The sequence below is a fragment of the Schistocerca gregaria genome, chromosome 4, assembly GCF_023897955.1.
Source record: "Schistocerca gregaria isolate iqSchGreg1 chromosome 4, iqSchGreg1.2, whole genome shotgun sequence".
Taxonomy (NCBI): Eukaryota; Metazoa; Arthropoda; class Insecta; order Orthoptera; family Acrididae; genus Schistocerca; species Schistocerca gregaria.
Genome location: NC_064923.1, coordinates 324,093,963 through 324,115,846, shown reverse-complemented (window position 1 = coordinate 324,115,846; position 21,884 = coordinate 324,093,963). Strand labels below are relative to the sequence as shown.

The 21,884-nt window shown below is 45.6% G+C and overlaps 1 protein-coding gene across 4 annotated transcripts in view; it reads right to left on the bottom strand.

Moving 5' to 3' along the window:
- The window catches only part of LOC126266784 (irregular chiasm C-roughest protein-like), a 1,732,081-nt gene that overhangs the window by 507,257 nt on the left and 1,202,940 nt on the right, over nt 1-21,884 (bottom strand). For all 4 annotated transcript variants that reach the window (XM_049971325.1, XM_049971326.1, XM_049971327.1 and 1 more), the window contains one exon: nt 19,072-19,132. The gene's annotated coding sequence lies outside the window, so the exon portion shown is untranslated. The remainder of the gene's footprint in view (nt 1-19,071; nt 19,133-21,884) is intronic.

Here is a 21,884-nt window from a genome sequence, read left to right as displayed (position 1 = left end):
ATGATCGCATGGGCTCAATCAAACATACACTACTGGCCATTAAAATTGCTGCACCACGAAGATGACGTGCTACAGACGCGACAGGAAGAGGATGCTGTGATATGCAAATGATTAGCTTTTCAGAGCATTCACACAAGGCTGGCGCGGGTGGCGACACCTACAACGTGCTGACACGAGGAACGTTTCCAACCGATTTCTCATGCAGAAACAGCAGTTGACCGGCGTTTCCTGGTGAAACGTTGTTGTGGTGCCTCGTGTAAGGAGGAGAAATGCGTACCATCACGTTTCCGACTTTGATAGATGTCGGATTGTAGCCTATCGCGATTGCGGTTTATCGTATCGCGACACTGCTGCTCGCGTTGGTCGAGATCCAATTGTTCAGGAGGGTAATACGGAACGCCGTGTTGGATCCCAACGGCCTCGTGTCACCAGCAGTCGAGATGACAGGCATCTTATTCGCATGGCTGTAACGGATCGTGAAGCCACGTCTCGATTCCTGAGTCAACAGATGGGGACGTTTGCAAGACAACAACCATCTGCACGAACAGTTCGACGACGTTTGCAGGAGAATGGACTATCAGTTCAGAGACCCTTTTTTTATATTGGTGTTATTACACTCTTCTTGACGTCTGAAACTCTATCGACGCCAAAATGCGGGATTTTTAGAGGAGGCCATAATTCTGTGATCTGCAGATTTTCCCTCTTTAATGACGGGCAGAAAAGTGGGAAACTTCATCAATCATATCAACGATGTCGAACAACATCTATGTGACGCAATGTTTGGAAACTGTTGATTAGAAACTATTATACGCCGTACCTTTTCTGAATCCTTTTAAACACGAACTCGAGAATCTTCAACGTAAGGGGTAAGCACTAAGAACTTTTGAAATGTGTATCTTACAAATACAAATACAGAACAAAATTATGTGAAGGTGATGAAAGATGTCATGACCACTGTGCCGGGCACTGCTAAGCGTGGTTTTTCTTTTTCTTTTTTACGTTTTGAGTTAATGGTCTGTGTACGTTATCGCGGTGTAGCGACGCGCGAATGATTGAGTGAGGTGCAAGGCGTCCTGTGGCAGTCTCGTTGAGCAAGCAGAAAGCTTCACTTACCGCAAGTGTGGAAAGGGCGTGTTTACAATTTCCTCGCGAGGAAGATGGTATCTCTCCCTGGGGGGAAACGAACTACCTTGGCTGCGTAGCAAGTAATGGCTCGAGAAGCTGGCGATACGAGAAAATAAACATGTCGTCACGCGGCGTTCTTGCTAGGTCTGCGCCGCACATACATTGCTGTTGATGCATATCGGCAGCATGTACATTACAAATGCAGTTACAGATCACAGCTTAATTGACAGCACACATCGACAGTCGACTGGGATGGAAGACATGCATTTCAAATGTATTGGTTACTAGGAAATCTATCACCATGTTTTTACTCTTTCCGTATCGAATAATGATTTGCGGCCAGCAAAGCATGTAATTCGTAATTCAGTGTATCATAGTTGAACTATTACTTTTTTCTGAATGATATGTTTCTAAAAATACGTAGAAGGCCTACAGAGGCAGGAAGCATACGGAAACATTCGGTATCAGTCCAACGTCGTCCGTAGTTTACGTACACTCCAGGTTTCATTACAAGACATCCAACATTATCTTCAAAAAGAAAAAAAAGGGCAACTTACCGCAACTACCTGCATGTGGAAGCACCGCTAGAGATGTATTCATATCATTCAAACTGTACAGTACGTAACCTCTTTCCCGCTATATTTTGCTGATTCTTAGTTGAAATAGATTTCTTTGCGGTCACCGGACTTGTTTATGGGATATCTAACACTACTTACGAAGCCTTACCGCGTTAATGAAACTAAAACGTGCCTCTTTTCTTTACGAATACTGAAGTTCTTCAATTTAAAGTGAAAAAGGTTGATTCGAAAGGAAACAAATTCCTCTTCATTGAGTTCGTAAGCAACATATTCCTAGCAACGGTCAGACCCAACGATGCTCATTTTAGCAGTTAAATTTAGTTTCACTGTCTCAGTGAGGCGAGGCGTTGCCCTATGCAACTGAATATGAATCACGAAACTATTTTTTCCAGTGATTTTATGTGTAGTTACGCGCACACTCCTTCAATTAGCCCCTAATTACCAGTTGTTGGACTATCATTTGCCAGAAACCCGCCAGTTTTATATTTCAACAACGTTTGCAGATCATTCATGTATTATTGGTGTTGCTCGATTGTATACGACCGATCGTCACGAAACCTGAATGACGGTTGCCTGAATGAGTGATAGTGGTCGGGCATTGTTGAACGAAACGGCAAGGAATTGCCTCCAACTGGTAGGGACGCGTTGAGCTCTGACTGTCCCACGAGGCGACACTAACTACATCACACTACCATAGTGGCCCGCAAGCGGCTGGGAGGGGGCGGGGCTATGGGGAAGAGTGGCCCTTGCCCTTCCTACCCCTCCCCCCCCCCCCCCTCGCCCCCAGGAATCAGGAACACGGATCTTTTATGCACGATCGATTTCTCGTACACCTGTGAAGTGAGTGAATAGCCTTCAATTCTTTGGGATATTATAATCTTTTTGTGTCACCTAAAAGATTTAATTGTGGTTGCATAACACGTCTCAAAAGCGACCAACTCATTTACATCAACAATTTTCTCCGCTCCCTTCCCCCGGATAACTTTCTGTGGTCGCCCATGCGTACAACCATCCATGTGACATACCTCATAATGAGTCCCAAGCGACCATGCGGTGCTGCCGACGAATACTTGTCTTATTGTCTTTCGCAATCAGTACTTGACAACGCTGCTGGAAGGATGAAAAAACGAAGGTTAGGGTTAAAGGCTTCTGATTAGCGTAGTCAATTATAACCCTTGAGGAAGACCACTAAGTGCCTGGAAGCGGTTAAGGGCCGGCCGGAGTGGCCGACGGTTCTAGGCGCTACAGTCTGGAGCCGAGCGACCGCTACGGCTGCAGGTTCGAATCCTGCCTCGGGCATGGATGTGTGTGATGTCCTTAGGTTAGTTAGGTTTAAGTAGTTCTAAGTTCTAGGCGACTGATGACCTCAGAAATTAAGTCGCATAGTGCTCAGAGCCATTTGAGCCCAGCGGTTAAGGAAACAAAACTACTTTTATGCAACTGGGTTCTGATTATTTCGACGTACACAACTACAGTAGCTAAAGATTGACAACATACTGTAGCTCATTCAGTTGAAAAACATGAGCGAAATAATGAGTCTGTACTTAAAACATCTGAGCATATATTTTAAGAGATTTAGAGGAACAATGGAAATTTTAAATCAGTATCCGCATTTTCATGCGATTTGTAATTAGAAAAGATGTTATTAAAAATGTGATTAACTTTCTGTTAATCAACATTCCGATATCATAATAAGCGTACTGGGTTGGTGCATAAGTTCGTAGCTTTCCTTCGTACGTTTAATGAACACAACAGATGCATGTAACACAGACTTTAGTTTTCACTAATACATATTCTCGTTCACTACTTACAACAGACTGTCAACGCAGGAGTAACTTTTCGATTCCGCAACTGCAGAAATCACCTGGTTTTGGGTGTAGAACTCGTCGAGTGATATTCGGAGCGCATTTTCATGCGGAAAGAAAGTTCCTTGAAGGATGTTCGATAATGAGCGGAAAAGGTGAAAATCTGAGGGTGGAAGATCAGGAGAGTAAGGTTGGATGCGGAATGACCTCTCAACACAATTCCTGTATAGTGTTTTTTTGTCAGTCTAGGAGAATGTGAGCGGGCGTTATCGTGGACTAGCATCACTTCCCGCAGTCTTACTGGTCGTTGTTCTTCGACTGCGTCTGCATGACGTCTCAGTTGTTGACAATAAATTTCAGCGATGACGGTTACATTTCGGGGAAGCAATTCATGGAACGCCACACCATCGCTGTTCCACCAGATGCATTACATTATCTGTCGTGGATGCACACAGGTCTTCGTACAGGGACTTGGTCATAAAGACATAAATTTTCCTTACCAATAACGATGCAAGATAGAAAAGGTCGGTGTTGTTCAGGAGCCAATTGATGACGAGTAAGCAGAGATGCACGTAAGTCTACCCGCGGATTTTTGTGAATTTGGTTTAGAGCATGTGGTGGCCATACACCCATTTTGGAATCTTTACCATTGCATGCAAATGTCGCACGGTGGAATGATCGTTGTGCATCACATTTGCCAGTTCTCAAGTATGCTAAAGTGAATCGTTGTGGATTACAGGGTTTCAATGATATTCATCCAACCCCTGAACGTGGAGAGTCACCAATGTCAAACTGATCCTTCTTCAAACGAGGAAACCATTTTCGTGATGTTCTGAGTCCAATCCCCATACACGGCGCTAATGTTTCTAACTGCCTCCACCACTGTCATACCTTTGTTGAACACACACAGAAGAGCATGTCAGAAATTTTCCGATTCCTCCACTTGGTGCTCCATTGCCTAGTATCCACAGCTCTACTCATTATCTCCAAAATGACAATATGTAAACTCAAATAGCAACAGTGAACTACAAATAAAATAATGACAGTCTATAAACAAACCCATAGCAACCACAATACCAATATGCGGAACAAAAACGCTGCGAACTTTTATGTAACAACCCAATAAAATTAAAGTAGTTAAAACGAAGTTGCACCTAGTGATAACTGACCCAGTGTCTTTCAGATTACAAGACGAGAACTCTACACTCTCAGCCGCAGTCTACTCTAATTAAATTTTCGAAAGTTTTTATCAAAACTGCTTAATAGCACTCGGAAACCTTCAAAACATTTTTTTGCGCGTTTTTGAGAAGTGGGTCATACTTTGTAAGCGAAGTTATGCCCAGCCCTGTGGTAAGGAGAAAATCGTGGAGAACAAGTCCATAAAGTGACCTCGTGACCCCCGATCTGGTACACAGTTCCAATCTGTCTGTAAATGCAATGGCAATCAACTTTCGCGAGTCAGTCATTATTCTGACGAACATCCGTACACGGCAGAGAACACGATAATGCTCTGCAGTGTAATGGTCTGCATGTAAGACGGAGTCCCGGCCGATCCCCTGCCCGTGGCTAAGCGCTGGTGAACCGGCCGCTCCACCGAGCCCCCATATCTGGCTCCATCCCTCCCCCGCAGCCACAGCCGACCGACGCGCGTCGATCCTCTGCCCCCCTCCCCCTTACACCCAAACCAGGCGGCTACTAATCCACTTACAATAGCAACTGGTGTTCACGCAAATTACCGGCTACCGGTGGCTTCGGTTCGCCCAAATTAGCTGCACCAACAGCAAGCCGAGCCCATCCCTGCAAGACGCACTGCCGCCGACGTGTGTAATGGCATTACGGTCGCGGCCGCCACCGAGCTGTTCTCGAAATCCAGCCCACTGCCAGCTACCTGTACTCACTGTAAGGAGAGAGCGCGTTCGATCATTTGCAGCTAACTGGATCAGAATTCTGAAAACGAAGCTTCCCATTAGCTCTTTCTGATACAGATAATAAGCGCTTCAGTGGTTGAGTGTGCCCCAAAGACTTAATTCCAGTCCTCTATCACAGATAAATTTCCGTCTGCCTTCGTTACTGAATAAGTTCTTCTACTTCTTCATACATTCTTTCAATCCCTTTACTATCTGTGAAGCTAGTAAACATATGCTGTTGGGGTGGGTGTTGCCTACTACACTGAAACACCGAAGAAACTGGTATTATATCGCTTGACCATTGTCCCGCAGTTACAGCCATCGTTAATCGGATGTGGCATATTAATCTTTAAGGGGTGGCCGGATGTCCTTCCTGCCGCCACCACGCCCCCCTCCCCCCTCCGGGGGCGGAATTAGTGTACCCCAACTGTCTGCGTTTAGTGTAATCCATGGAATAGTGCGAATGTGTTCAGACGTCTGCCAGCCGTGGAACTAAGGCGGAACATGGGGACCAGCCCGGTAATCTTCTAGCGGGATGTGAAAAACCGCCTAAAAACCACATCCAGGCTAGCCGGCACATCGCCCCTCGTCGTTAATCCGCCGGGCGGATTCGATCCAGGACCAGCGCGCCTACCCGAGTTCAGGATGTATCGCGTTAGTGCTCTCGGCTACGGTGGCGGGTACCGAAGAAACTGGTATAGGCATGTTTGTATATAGAGATATGTAAACAGGTGGAATACGGCGCTGCTGTCGGCAACGCCTATACAAGTGTCTTGCTCAGTTGTTAGATTGTTAACTGCAGGTGCAATGGCAGCTTATCAAGATTTAAGTGAGTTTGAACATGGTATCATAGTCGGTGCACGAGCGATGAGACGCAGCACCTACATCTTGCAAGAATGGGACCGACACGATTGAGGAGAATCGTTCAACGTGACAGAAGTGCAGGCCTCCCGCGTGTTGCTGCAGATTTGAGTGCTGGCCCATCACCAAATGTCAGCGTACGAACCGTGTAAAGTAACATAATCGATATGGGCATAGAAGACCCACTCGTTTACCTTTGATGACTGCACGACACAAAGTGTTATGCCTCGCCTGGGCCCCTCAACACAGTCATTGGTCTGTTGATGACTGGAAAAATGTTGCCTGGTCGGACGAGTCTCGTTTCAAACTGTATCGAGCGGATGGATGAGCACTAGTACGGAGACAACCTCATGAATCCATGGAGGTTGCATGTCATCAGGGGATTGTACAAGCTCGTGGTGGCTCAGTAATGTTGTGGGGCGTGTGCAGTTGGAGTGATATGGGACCCATATTAGGTCTAGATACGACTCTGGCAGGTGACACGTACGTAAGAATCCTGTCTGATCACCTGCCTCCATTCATGTCCGCTGTACATTCCCACGGACACGGGATACTCCAGCGGGACGATGCGACAACCCAAACGTTCAAAATAGCTGCGGAGTGGCTCCAGGAACCGTGTTCGGAGTTTAAACACTTCCGTTGGCCACCAAACTCCTCAGACATGAACATTAAAGAGCATACCTGGGATGCCTTGCAACACGCTGTTCAGAAGAGATCTCCACCCCGTCGTACTCTTACGGATTTATGGACAGCTCTGCAGGATTCGTAGCGGCAGTTCCTTTTGTGTATGTGAATAAGTAAAAATCGAATACAAAACAGTCTGCAGTTTCTTATTCATTACAACAGGAGAAAATAAACGTCCTCCAGAAATTGTTCTTAGTAGTTTGAAGGAAAAGTTCGTCACACACAACTGTTCTTCAAAGAAACTGAAACAGATCCTGCAGGGCGTAGTTAACATTCTCTTGAGCAATGAAAACAAAGCATATCTTCGAACTTCTATCTCACGGTCAACACGACTTACCCATGGCGTAAAACACAAAGGCGTGGCGTACAGGTCGCTGAAGTACAGACGCTCGAATGATGAAGAGGATGTCGTCCGCCCGAGATGGTACCCAGACATCATTCGCTGGCTGGCGAAGACGGAACTGGCTCTAGCGAGCTCCGACTGGGCAGAAAACCTCACGCGGGGTAAGGTTACAATCTTATATAGGCTGCCGGAGTTGCGGAGGATGCAGCAAGAGTTGCATGTCTGGAGTGACTGCTGTTGCTGCTCTCTGCGCCCTCTAACTGGTTACCCGGAGGCCCTGTGTTTGCTGCGCCGGATACCGCGGAAACCAACCCGTCCGCAGAGGTTGAGATGACGACTACCCGCTAAGCACAGATGCGTTGCAGGTTGCCGGCATTGAAGGCGAAGCCGAGAGAGACGCCGTCAGCCCTATTTGATTTTGTATTTATAACCTTGTATTTACCTGTTCAGAGATTCTGTTCTTCCTGCCACCGCACTTAACTAGTTCCCTTTTTAAATTCTCTAACCTACCTCCGCGATTATAACATTGTACTCCCCGATTTATAGAATACTAGAATAGATGAGTAGTTCGAATAAACAGAGAGTAAATACTAAATCGATCTGGGAAAAAAATCATCTTATAACTTGACAAAAAAAAGGGATTTGTTGATTGGATGTATCCTGAGGCATTAATTTGGTAATAGAGCCAAGAAAGAGACAAAGACTTGTTTACACTAAGGAATTTCGAATGGACGTACAGGAAGCACACGAAAATATGGAAATACCGAAAGCACAACACACTACGATGCCTAATATGGTGTACAAAAACCGGTGGTATTCAAACAGCTCCCAGTCTTCTCGGAATTGATATATACATCTCTTGTATAGTTTCCAAGAGAATCTTATACCATGGGTGTGTTTGTTGTTCTTAGCATAAATTAATTTAAGCAGTGTGTAAGTTTAGGGACCGATGACATCTGCAGTTTGGTCCCTTAGGAATTCACACACATTTGAACATTTTTTTTGTTTTCTTTAATCAACCCAGCCCAGCAAAGCCCAACAAACTGACGGGTGGCTCTTCAGGTGCAGTGATAGTCGCATCTGAAGGAAGGAGCTTATTCCAAGCTTTTTCCAACCTGTAAGCCATGGTCTTCCGCCATTTTCCTCATTTGTCTGTACGCTTCCATCTGCAGTGTCACGTACATGAGCAATAACACAACATGCCAAAATCGAACATTGAAACGTCAACCCAGAACAGCAACAATGATGGTTGGAAGTAAGGGAAAACACCGCCGAAATAGCCAGCAGGAGCCGGCCGCTGTGGACGAGTGGTTCTAGGCGCTTCAGTCTGGAAACGCTCTGCCGCTACGGTCGCAAGGTTAGAATCCGGCCTCGGGCATGGATGTGAGTGATGTCCTTAGGTTAGTTAAGTTTAAGTAGTTTTAAGTCTAGGGGACTGATGAGCTCAGATTTTAAGTCCCATAGTGCTTAGAGCCATTTGAACCATTATGGCCAGCAGCACCAGTGGAGTTTCTATATGTCGTATGGCGCGCGCGCGCAAATTTGAGTTAGCCGACTGCAGCGCTTTCGGTTTACCGGTATTTCCGTTGATCGGCATTCAGATAATCGATGCACTACTAAAGCGGATTTGCAAAAACATCTAGGTTCAGCTGATTTTTCCTTTAGAATACCTGTCAACTTGGAAGAATAGAAGACAGTAAGTTGACATATATTTTGCATAATTTTAATCAGTCATGATCTCCAGGATAATATTCTGTGGTAACTTTTTTACTCCGCAACAACTATTCATTTCACAAAAGAAAGTATTTGGAATTATGCGTGGGGTTCGCACACGTACATCTTGCGGGTCTTTGGTTGTGCAACTGCTAATACTAAACAGAGCCGCTCAGTGCACTTATTCACTCATGAAATTTGTTTTAAAAATCCTTTGTGGTGTCAGAATAACAGAGACCTTCAAAAATACGATACTCGAAGGGAAAATGATCTTCTGTTCTTTCTAGTGAATCTAACTTTGTCATAGAGTAAGTGAAATACACACCTATAAAATACTTTGATTAAATTGCCCTAGAAAAAGATGCCTGACTGACAGCGGAAGTATAAAACAATGTAAGTTTATTTGTCGCGTAAAATGAAGGTAAAATATCGAGCTTTGGATGAAAGCCAGCAGCCATCTTCCTCGGGAACAACTGACTGTCCTCGTTGCCGTTGTGACCGGTTATTGTCCACAGGTGGCCTGTGAGCGACCAGTGACGTCGTCATTACGCCATGCTGCAAGAGATGGTGTCCAAGTGTCACTGGTGGTGCTAGCAATGTCGTGAGAATGCCAATAATTCAGAGCATTTTTCTGGGTTTTCGCACAGATTTTACCACATCTGACGTTACATATAAACTGAGAATGTTCTGAACAAGGATATCATCGCAGGAACGTTCGATCTCGTGTCAGATCGCAGAAGTGTTTTCAAATGAAACCTATGGTGTTTCTCTTAAATAAAACTTTCTTTACAACAGAAAAATTCTTGAGTACAAATATGCAGTCATTTATCTGTAAACGACCAACGAGAAGCTACATAACCACACACTTCTCAAATGGTCTACGCAATCTTCCTTTCAGTTAATTCGTTCCAAACCATAACGATTGTCGTGAATGTTCTCTGTGAAACAAGGAAATAAAGGTCCGTAGCTCGTGGTCGTGCGGCAGCGTTCTCGCTTTCCTCGCCCGGGTTCGATTCCCGGCGGGGTCAAGGATTTTCTCTGCTTCGTGATGACTGTGTGTTGTGTGATGTCCTTAGGTTAGTTAGGTTTAAGTAGTTCTAAGTTCTAGGGGACTGATGACCATAGATGTTAAGTCTCATAGTGCTCAGAGCCATTTGAACCATTTTGAACAAGGAAATAAACAATTAATGAAAGTATTAAGATAAGCCTCAACATGAAGATGACGAAGATGATGATGACGGACACGGAAGGGAGTTACGTTGCAATGAGAATTCTAACTTGCGCTTAAGCTCCAATTGTGTGAGATCATTCTTCCAATTACTCTGTAATCTAAAACGGACTGAAGAGCTTATCGAAAACCGAATATGCTGTTCTGGTAGCGTAGCAACAGCTTTCCAGAGAGATGCTAAGAATGTGTACGAGGTAGTGTTGTGATACCGCAGTCCTTTCACGTCCTCAGAAACCGACGAGGGCTCACGGTGGCTGTTCGGCCAGAGGGGTGGCGAGTGAGGCAAAGCCCTCTAGGTGGCCATTTGAGGGAGGTGGGAGATAGCGCTAGAGTTACAGAGCTCCCGATCTCGACCTCAGACGCAGAGGCGTCGAAGCCGGGGATGAAGAAAACAGGTTAAATTGAGCACAGAGATTGGGCACCTGATGAGAAAGGATTGGGAAGTAAACGGAGGGCGTGAAGGCGCGCCAGAGTGGGCGAGAGAAAGGGCCAATGGCGGAGGACGGACTTACGGCTGGCTGGCGACGGCCGCTGCGGCCAGCGGACGACTCCCCGAGGGGGCCAGTCGGCTCCGCAAGCCACGATGAAACCACCTCGGCTGCTGTACGGGCCAGACTTGTGAAGTTCCCTTCATCGCTTGTATATCACCTGTTTATAGCCTCCATTGGTGACCCACACCACATTTGATTTAATCTCTACTCCGAGAGGAGACCGAGCTGTTTGAGACCCATCCCAATGAATAGAGGGTTTTTTTTTCACCCCAAAGTCCCAGCAGACTGGGAATGGCACAAAGGGGATCCTAATGGAGAATGAGTGGGAAGAGACTACTCTGAAAAAGCATGGTCAAAACAGTGGTTTGGAACTATGCTAATATATTTCTGGACAATGTTGTTATAAAAGTCGCATAAAAAATATTTTGTGAGTGTGTGTGCGTGTGTGTGTGCGTCCATACACACTGAAGCGTAAAAGAAACTGGTGTAGGAACACGCATTCAAATACAAAGATATATAAAGAAGATGAATACGTCGCTGGGGTCGTCAACGCCTATGTAAGACAAGAGGTGTCTGGCGCAGTTGAGATCGGTTACTGCTGATAAAATAGCAGGTTATCAAGATTTAAGTGAGTTTGAACGTGGTGCTTCAGTCGGTTAACGAGTGATAGGACACAGCATCTCCGAGGTAGTGGTGCAGTGGGGATTTTCCCGTACGACCATTTCACAAGTGTATCTTGGATTTCAGGAATCCGATAAAACGTCAAGTCTCCGACATCACTGCGCTCGGAGAAAAATCCTACAGCGGGACCGACACCGACTGAAGACAATAGTGCAACGTAACAGAAGTGCAATCTTTCCGCAAATTGCTGCTGATTTCAATGCTGGGCCATCAAAATGTGTCAGCGTGCGAACCATTCAACGAAACATCATCGATATTGGCTTTCGGAACCGAAGGCCCATTTGTGTACCCTCAATGACTTTACGACACATAGCTTTCAACACCGACATTGGACTGATGTTGACTGAAGACATGTTGTCTGGTCGGACGAGTCTCGTTTCAAATTGTTTCGAACGGATGAACCTGTACGAGTATGGAGACAACCACATGAATCCAAGAAGGATGCATTTCAGCAGCAGCCTGTTCAACATAATGAAGGCTCTGTAATGGTGTGGGACGTGTGCAGTTGGAGCGATATGGGACCGCTGATATTTGTAGATACCACTCTGACAGGTGACACGTAAGTAAACATCTTGTCTTATCACCTGCACCTATTCATGTCCATTGTGCATTCCGGAGGACTTTTGCAATTCCAGCAGGACAGTGCGATACCTCACACGTCCAGAATCGCTACAGAGTGGCTCTAGGAACACACTTCGGAGTTTAAACACTTCCGCTGGCCACCAAACTCTCCAGACATGAACATTAATCTGCAAATCTGACATGCCTGGCAGTGTGCTGTTGAGAAGAGATCTACAGACCGTCATACCTTTACGGGTTTATGGACAGCCCTGCACGCTATGTATCGACAGTTCCCTCCAGCACTGCTCCAGACATTTGCCGAGTCCATGCCGCGTAGTGTTGCGGCACTTCTGCATACTCGTGGGGACCCTACACAATATTAGCCAGGTGTACCAGTTTCTTTGACCGAGCGAGGTGGCGCAGTGGTTAGCACACTGGACTCGCATTCGGGATGACGACGGTTCAATCCCGTCTCCGGCCATCCTGATTTAGGTTTTCCGTGATTTCCCTAAATCGTTTCAGACAAATGCCGGGATGGTTCCTTTGAAAGGGCACGGCCGATTTCCTTCCCAATCCTTCCCTAACCCGAGCTTGCGCTCCGTCTCTAATGACCTCGTTGTCGACGGGACGTTAAACACTAACCACCACCACCACCACCACCACCAGTTTCTTTGGCTCTTCAGTGGTATTCACCACAGGTTGTCATAAGGACGTATCTCCTCTAAAAATAAAGTTACGTAATCAATTTTTTGTTAGGTACATGCCTATCGCTGCACCATAGTACAACTGGTATACTGGAAGAGGAGCCAATACAAAATAGCATTGCCCATCGATAAAGCTGACTATTGTGCTTGTTGTGTACATGGCTACTAAGCAACGCCGCGAGAGGCTGTTACCACACAGGCAGACCACTCGCCAACCGCCGTCTCAGTTGCAAGAAACTGTCTCTAGATGGCGTTCTCCAATTGGGACAACTGCCCCGCCACGACGCCCATCAGCGCGTAGTATTCGTCTGCCTACAGTGTTGCCAACTGCCAGAGAAAGCGCTGTGAACCATGGAGTACTTCGCTTCCGCCTGGTACTGGCGTGGATGGAGATCCTTCCATAAACAGGCACAAAAGACAAGGCACCACCAACATTCGCCAAGTTTCTGCAGTTCGCCTACTTCCTACAGTGCAGCAGTTCCGGCAGTTACCTATGGAACATATTTCCTCGAGTCCATTCAGTAGGCTACAGTTATTACTACTCCGCTAACAGCGACTGCTCCGTCGGAACAGTCAATTACGAGTGAGCACAGAATAGTTTCAGTCACAGTGACTAAATCAAAGACAGCCTAGAGGCAACAAAACGTATTTAGAATTTCATTGTTCTATGTACAGTAGCTCCAGTGCCATGCATTAAACTGTTGCCAAAGTTAAGTGAAGCTGTGTTACTGGCACTGATAAATGACAGTGATAATTTCGTAGTGTGTTGCCACATTTTATTGGCACCCTGCCAACAAGTGAAGAACTAAATTTTACTAGTGTGCACACTGCCACGCTTTTTAATGAAATATAGTAGAAATACACTTTCTGCTACCGAGGATGTTACGGTTGAATAGTGACTAACATATATTTGCAACATCGCAGTAGATGTTCTGCGTTTGAAGGGTAACATCGCTGCAACAACCCATACTGAGCTACTGGAAGTGAGTAGCAACGATGCACTATCGCATAAAACCTTGGTTAGATGGCGTAGACGCTTCCACAATTGTCAGAGAGGTCTGAATGGCAAAAACAAGTGGTGCACAATCCCTTAATGAAGTACCGGGAATCGCAAGAGAAGAGGAGAATTTAGTAGTAACTCGAGGAGGGGCGTATCACAATAGGCGGCAATCAAAGAATGAAAATGAAACACACATCGGTTTTTAAAATATCCCATGACACTTTGAAGATGTGACTGGTCTCACCCATCCAAAAAGCCCTCTAAACCGAACAGCAGCTGAAGTTTTCCACTTGGGGCATATCATTCCAGATGTCAGGGGTTTGATCACCATGAGTGAGTGTTGGATATTTCACTGTGACGCCTAGAGAAAGGAACAAAGCAAACATTTGGGTCAAGGGCAGAGTTTTGTGGACTGCCATGGTGTGAAGCTAATAGATGTTGCTAGTGAGACACTAACCGTCTCTGCAGTAGATTGTCAAAATCACTTTAAGTGATTACGGGGATATGTCAAAACGAAGATTCGAGCAAAGTTGTCCAAGAGGTTATTTTTGCTCCGTCACAACGTGCTAGCCCATTCTGCACAAGACGCAATCAAACAAGCTGCTTCTTTGATATATCAAATATTCCTGATTCCCTGCACTATCCTGATATGCCAACCAGTGACTTCTTCCTCTTTCCTCGGATGAAGAAATTATTGCGAGTCAGGAATTATCAGAATGACGACAAGGCGAATTTTCAAGGTGGAACGTCTCCTGAGCAGTGAAAATGGCTACTCTTACAAGCAAGGTCACCGCTAAGTCATCCATCGTTGGGAAACGTGCTTTACATTGAAGGGAGAATATGGAGCGAAGAACTAACACTGTCAACAACTTTCGTGGCAGGAGATTCATTTTTTCGAGGTGATAATTATAACTTTATGAATAACGTTCATTGTGGTTACGCCAACTTTATAAATATGGTGTCGCAGCAGGTCTCTGAAGTTGAATGATTTGAAATTAGGAACTACTCATTGAAAATGAATCCTTCAGGTGGGAATCATGGCTCTGAGCACTATGGGACTTAACATCTATGGTCACCAATCCCCTAGAACTTAGAACTACTTAAACCTAACTAACCTAAGGACATCACATAACACCCAGTCATCACGAGGCAGAGAAAATCCCTAACCCCGCCGGGAATCGAACCCGGGAACCCGGGCGTGGGAAGCGAGAACACTACCGCACGACCACGAGCTGCGGACAGGTGGGAATCATGAATGGGTGATGTGTGAGAGGCGCGTGTTTATCAACTGCTTAAGCTTGATAAAGAACTGTCTGCCGTATCGACGTTGGTATCGTTGCCCTGGAAACCAATATATAATTGTCTGTTACATGTCTACTCAGCATTACCATTAAACTCTAGATTCTAATACGGCAGATTAGTGCAGTAGATTTAAACTCTACAAATAAAGGTTTGACCTTTTATTAGAAAACATTCAAATGGCAACATGATCAAATTTATCCCTTCAAGATGGAGCTTCACCATTAATGGAGCAACTATCATTCTTTCATGATAATACTATGGTCGTATTATTATTAATTACAGTAATTGTAGGTTATGCCTTAAGTTATATATTATTTATTGCCTATACTAACCGAAATATACTTCATGGACATTTAATTGAAACAATCTGAACAGCTTTACCAGCAATTACACTAATTTTTATTGCCCTTCCATCATTACGACTATTATATTTACTTGATGATTCAGTAGATGCAATAATCACAATTAAAACCATTGGACGACAATGATATTGAAGATTTGAATATTCAGACTTTATAGAAGTAGAATTTGCCACTTATATAACACCGGAAGAAGACTTAGAAAATGATGGATTTCGACTTCTAGATGTAGATAACCGAACAATTCTACCAATAAATACAGAAGTACGAGTATTAACAAGTTCATCAGATGTATAGTCGTTTACAATTCACTACTTGTTGTCGCAGATGGACCATTCAGCTTTTATCGCACCACTGTTCTCCTTTCGTGACCCTAAGACAAAAGAGATATCTCTTTAAAAAGTCACAGAGCACTTCTCACAAATCTCTCTCCGGTTCAGTGAAACCTAAACTTGAGAAATAAAGACGAGACAGAACCCTAGTTAACAGAAGTAAAGTGCGTTTGGAAAGTCGCTGTTTACTGAACTACGAATATAGATTACATTTGAAGTTGCCAGGACACAAGTCGACAAGAACTGTTTTTCATAGATACACGATTACTTCTTTTAATTCGTTCTACTTTTGCTTAACATTGACAGTTTGGTTATGTTGGCTAAAGCTTCTGAATGCGATATGTAATGTTCAGATGTCCAATTTGATTATAAGTATGACACTTTCTACTGAGAAACTTGTTATCCTTGTTGGACATCTGTTTCGATATTGTGATAAATACACAGCTTCTGTGCAGCAGGCATTTGTAGAAAAATTCCTAGACACAGCTGTATTCATTGTAATCCGGTTCGTCCAACTTGTTCACAAATTTCGAGAGACATTCTTAGTGTTAGATGCCGAAGAAACCGGAATACCACCTTAAGTAAACGAAAATAAGTTATTGGATATTTATGATTATGTGCGGAAGAGCCCTGGAAAATACAGTCCTGGAAATTGAAATAAGAACACCGTTAATTCATTGTCCCAGGAAGGGGAAACTTTATTGACACATTGCTGGGGTCAGATACATCACATGATCACACTGACAGAACCACAGGCACATAGACACAAGCAACAGAGCATGCACAATGTCGGCACTAGTACAGTGTATATCCACGTTTCGAAGCAATGCAGGCTGCTATTCTCCCATGGAGACGATCGTAGAGATGCTGGATGTAGTCCTGTGGAACGGCTTGCCATGCCATTTCCACCTGGCGCCTCAGTTGGACCAGCGTTCGTGCTGGACGTGCAGACCGCCTGAGACGACGCTTCATCCAGTCCCAAACATGCTCAATGGGGGACAGATCTAGGGATCTTGCTGGCCAGGGTATTTGACTTACACCTTCTAGAGCACGTTGGGTGGCACGGGATACATGCGGACGTGCATTGTCCTGTTGGAACAGCAAGTTCCCTTGCCGGTCTAGGAATGGTAGAACGATGGGTTCGATGACGGTTTGGATGTACCGTGCACTATTCAGTGTCCCCTCGACGATCACCAGAGGTGTACGGCCAGTGTAGGAGATCGCTCCCCACACCATGATGCCGGGTGTTGGCCCTGTGTGCCTCGGTCGTATGCAGTCCTGATTGTGGCGCTCACCTGCACGGCGCCAAACACGCATACGACCATCATTGGCACCAAGGCAGAAGCGACTCTCATCGCTGAAGACGACACGTCTCCATTCGTCCCTCCATTCACGCCTGTCGCGACACCACTGGAGGCGGGCTGCACGATGTTGGAGCGTGAGCGGAAGACGGCCTAACGGTGTGCGGGACCGTAGCCTAGCTTCATGGAGACGGTTGCGAATGGTCCTCGCCGATACCCCAGGAGCAACAGTGTCCCTAATTTGGTGGGAAGTGGCGGTGCGGTCCCCTACGGCACTGCGTAGGATCCTACGGTCTTGGCGTGCATCCGTGCGTCGCTACAGTCCGGTCCCAGGTCGACGGGCACGTGCACCTTCCACCGACCACTGGCGACAACATCGATGTACTGTGGAGACCTCACGCCCCACGTGTTGAGCAATTCGGCGGTACGTCCACCCGGCCTCCCGCATGCCCACTATACGCCCTCGCTCAAAGTCCGTCAGCTGCACATACGGTTCACGTCCACGCTGTCGCGGCATGCTACCAGTGTTAAAGACTGCTATGGAGCTCCGTATGCCAAGGCAAACTGGCTGACACTGACGGCGGCGGTGCACAAATGCTGCGCAGCTAGCGCCATTCGACGGCCAGCACCGCGGTTCCTGGTGTGTCCGCTGTGCCGTGCGTGTGATCATTGCTTGTACAGCCCTCTCGCAGTGTCCGGAGCAAATATGGTGGGTCTGACACACCGGTGTCAATGTGTTCTTTTTTCCATTTCCAGGAGTGTAATTGCGCAAGTTGGGAGAAGGAAAACATACGAGGCCTGCAACCTACATGAAGTGGTTTGGCCCACCTTGAAAGTGTTGCCGTATAAAGTGACAGCAGTGCAAGAATTGAAAGGTGCCGATCATGAAAGACTGTTACAAAAATGGTTCACATCTTTTATTGAGGGGAATATCACTGATATTCTTGATGTCATCCTTTATACAGACGAGCCTGGTTCAACCTCTCTGTTCACTGAACACACAAAACGCACCGTTATGGTCAACAGACAATCTTCGTGCTGTGCTTGAAACGCCACTGCATGATCAGAAAACTGGACTAACAATATTCAGACGGCGCATTATTGGACCTTTATTTCTTTGAAGGAGCCGTAAGGAGTGAATATTATTGTTTGATAACCTACGATTTCATAGGCCAGCTAAAGAGAGATGAAATCAGCTACTAATGGTTTTAACAAGGTGAAGCTACACCGCACTCAGCTAACAAGACTACAAGTCTTCTGAACGAATTTTTTGAGGAACGTTTGATAAAAAAAAAACTATGGCCCTTACATTCGCTGGACCTTGCTCCACCAGAAACTTTTCTCTGGTGAGCAGCAAAATTTGTAGCGTATCGCAATCCCCCAGACACTCTTTTTGACGTAGAAACTGAAATAACTGCGTACTTGAGAAGCATATGACAATCATATCTGCAGAAAGTTTCCTTCAGTAATATTAAGCGGATTCAGACTTGTATAATCGCCCTTGGACACCGTTTCCAACATATGTTTTAACTGTACACCAGCTTTCCGAATTTCCTGTAGTGCATACGACACTGCTCCCCTGGCTCCAACATAAATCTATATTTATTTGCTATTTTCATTCAATCTGTTATCTAGATACAAGAACAGACCAAACGTTCGATACAAATTGACATGAATTCATCATAAAATGTTTTAACATAATTTCAGATGTGTCAGTATAAAGCTTTCAACATGAATAAATGTGTATTTAGTAAGAGTGAGAGGTCGCAACAGTGTGTGATGAAATTGATTGGAGTAAGAAGTTACGTGGATCGCCAGTCATAAACTAGCACCCAGTCGCAGGTAGGAGTAATTGAAACTGCGGGCACGCTCGGCCGCCAGTGGCAGCTAATTCGGTTTTGCCGGTGGCTGTCACGGAAACCCATCGTGGGGCAGGCGAGGCCACACATTAATGGATTCGGCAGGATGCTAATGGGCTGGGGACGCGCAGGGCTGGACGCAGAGGTCGTTGCCGCTACATGCGTACACGAGATAGGCGTGTGCGATAGAGACACACAGAAGGAGGAACATTAAAGACTTTCTCGCTGGCGCCTTACCGTTGCTAATCGTTCAACACGGCAGGCGACGACCGGGGAGAGATGGCCGCCCTCTCATAATCTGGAACAAAAAGAAACCGAAGATTGAGCACAAGCTGCGAGTAACTGCTGAGGTGACGACAAATGTACTTCAGTGTTAGCGATTACGAAAATGGGAACCTTATTAGGACAAAGTCACACCTGCATTTGGTGTTTTTATACCTTACTTGCTAAAGTACAATAGTGAAGTATTGTAATGTGAATGTGCCAAAGTCTGTTACATTGTGCGTGCTTGGTGTTTCCTTCTGAACATATCCAGTATGGTGAAGGAGGAACAAAATCACAATAATTTGAAACAGGAACCAGCTTCAATTATGGTTTGGGAAAGGTTATTTTAATCGAACCTTTATCAGTTTTGGATTTCATAGAAATCCATCTTCAGATGGCTCTTATAGACCTTTCTTGCTTTCCCGTTTGGACTCTTCTGGTAGTAGTTATTGAATTTGAGATGTAAGAGAAGAATATTCTATAAAAACCTATAAACTTATGATCTAATTTTTTGTGTTTCGTAGAATCATATGTGAAATAGTACTAAGAGTAATAAAACATGAAGCGTGCGAACGACTTACGTGGTGTGCATTTATGTGTGGCACATTAATCATATATTTCCGATAGACATCAAAAAATTTCGACGTTTTGGCAGAGCACTACGTGAGCGCTGTCAAGTTCTCGAAAAACTGGTTATATACACTCCATCCTACATTTCATGGTAGCACTCACGCTTAACACGTACAAAAGGCAGCCCACCTAAACGTAAGTAAGAACAACATTAGTTTCAAAGATGCTAAAGAAGTAAAGACATTAAGCTGCAGACGCTCCGAAGGGCATTTGGGGACAGTAAGATATGTCTCTGGTAAAGCAAGGAAATTGGTTTGAAGGAACAGTTCAAATTTGTAGAATAAATACCAGTGACTAAGAATTATTTGAGAAGTGAACTCAGATTACATAAACATATTCGTACTTCAGTACACAGCCCTTCAATAACAGCATCTTAATAACAGTCGCAAAAACAATAGTCAAGCTTATTTGGAAAATATTTAATTTTAAGTTACCCGGGGTTACACCGAGAGAGACGACCCTGCCTAAGTTCTTTTATTACTCTATCCATAATTTCTAATTGTTGATACAAACGAACGTAGTCGTATTCAGAGCATTGTTCGTTTTCAAAGTTAATGTTTGCCTACTAGAAGTTTATCCATTAGTTGGTAACATATTCACTTTTAAAATTTCTTCTACTTATTTGCGGTAAATTTGTTTTTTTTTTCTCTTTTAATAGGCATGTTACTACCCCTTACACTCAGTCTCAAGAGAAGGCGATATCGAGCTGAAACAATATCAGGCTTCAACTCACTAGCTGGTCGCTGTGGTCGAGCGGTTCTATGCGCTATAGTTTGGAACCGTGAGACCACTACGGTCGCAGGTTGGAATCCTACCTCGGGCATGGATGTGTGTGCTGTCCTTAGGTTAGCTAGGTTTAAGTAGTTCTAAGTTCTAGGGGACTGATGACCTCAGAAGTTGAGTCCTATAGTGCTCAGAGCAATTTGAACCAATTTGTAGCGCCTAGAACCGCACGGCCACTCCATCCGGTCACTGATAACTGTAGCCTAACACTGCACTTGATTGTTAATCACTGGTAAGAACTCACACTCACGTAAACAACGTATTCTTCCTGGATAAATTAATGACAATGCAGTAGCCTGCGGCAGTGGTCAGCTTCATGTCAGCGACGCTCTTTACTACACTACACCACACACACACACACACACACACACACACACACACACACACACTAACTCATGATCCCTACCATGTATTCTACTGATCGTAGAACACACTGTATAAGACTGCGCATCAAAAAATGGTTCATAACATCTGTGGTTATCAGTCTCCTAGAACTTAGAACTACTCAAACCTAACTAACCTAAGGACATCACACACATCCATGCCCGAGGCAGGATTCGAACCTGCGAACAGAGCGCTCACGCGGTTCTAGACTGAAGCGCCTAGAACCGTACGGCCACACCGGCCGACTGACAGCGCATCATACTGAAGACCTAGCACAACAGAAGAGCACACGATGCACAGGAGCGGATTGGATTGGACTGTTTGGGGGAAGAGACCAAACTGCGAGATCATCGGTCTCATCGGATTAGGGAAGGACGGAAAGGAAGTCGGACGTGCCCTTTCAAAGGAACCAACCCGGCATTTGCCTGGAGTGCGTTAGGGAAATCACGGAAAACCTAAATCAGGATGGCCGGACGCGGGATTGAACCGTCGTCCTCCCGAATGCGAGTCCAGTGTGCTAACCACTGCGCCTCCTCGCTGGGTCCACAGCAGGGGAGACAGACAAGGTTAAAAAGTAAGCGAAGCGGGTAGCATGTCCGTTTGCGTGCAGGGGACGGCGCCTTGGCGATAGGTTTCCGTGCGTAGCGCAGATGCAGCGGGCAACGGCAGCAGGCATTTGGGCCCCCCCTAGCGGCGCGCCTTCGTGACGTCGGGCCACCTGCTACAGCGCCCTGACGGCAATTTGCCGCACCCGGGAAGGCAGCCGCGCTGCGGGAGAGATTGTTTATGTGGCGGTAAATTCATCGAGGCCCCGCGCTGGGCGCCAGCACGCCTAGGGGCGGGTAGCGACTGAATTTAGTGGGCCGCCGCTGCCAGTGGACTAGGTATGCGGCACCCAGCCGCCGCTGGCTCGTATCTCCTCGTCACTGGAATTTGCACCCGAGTATTACTCCGAAATTGGCCAATTTTTTCCTCCTCGCTTCTTCGCT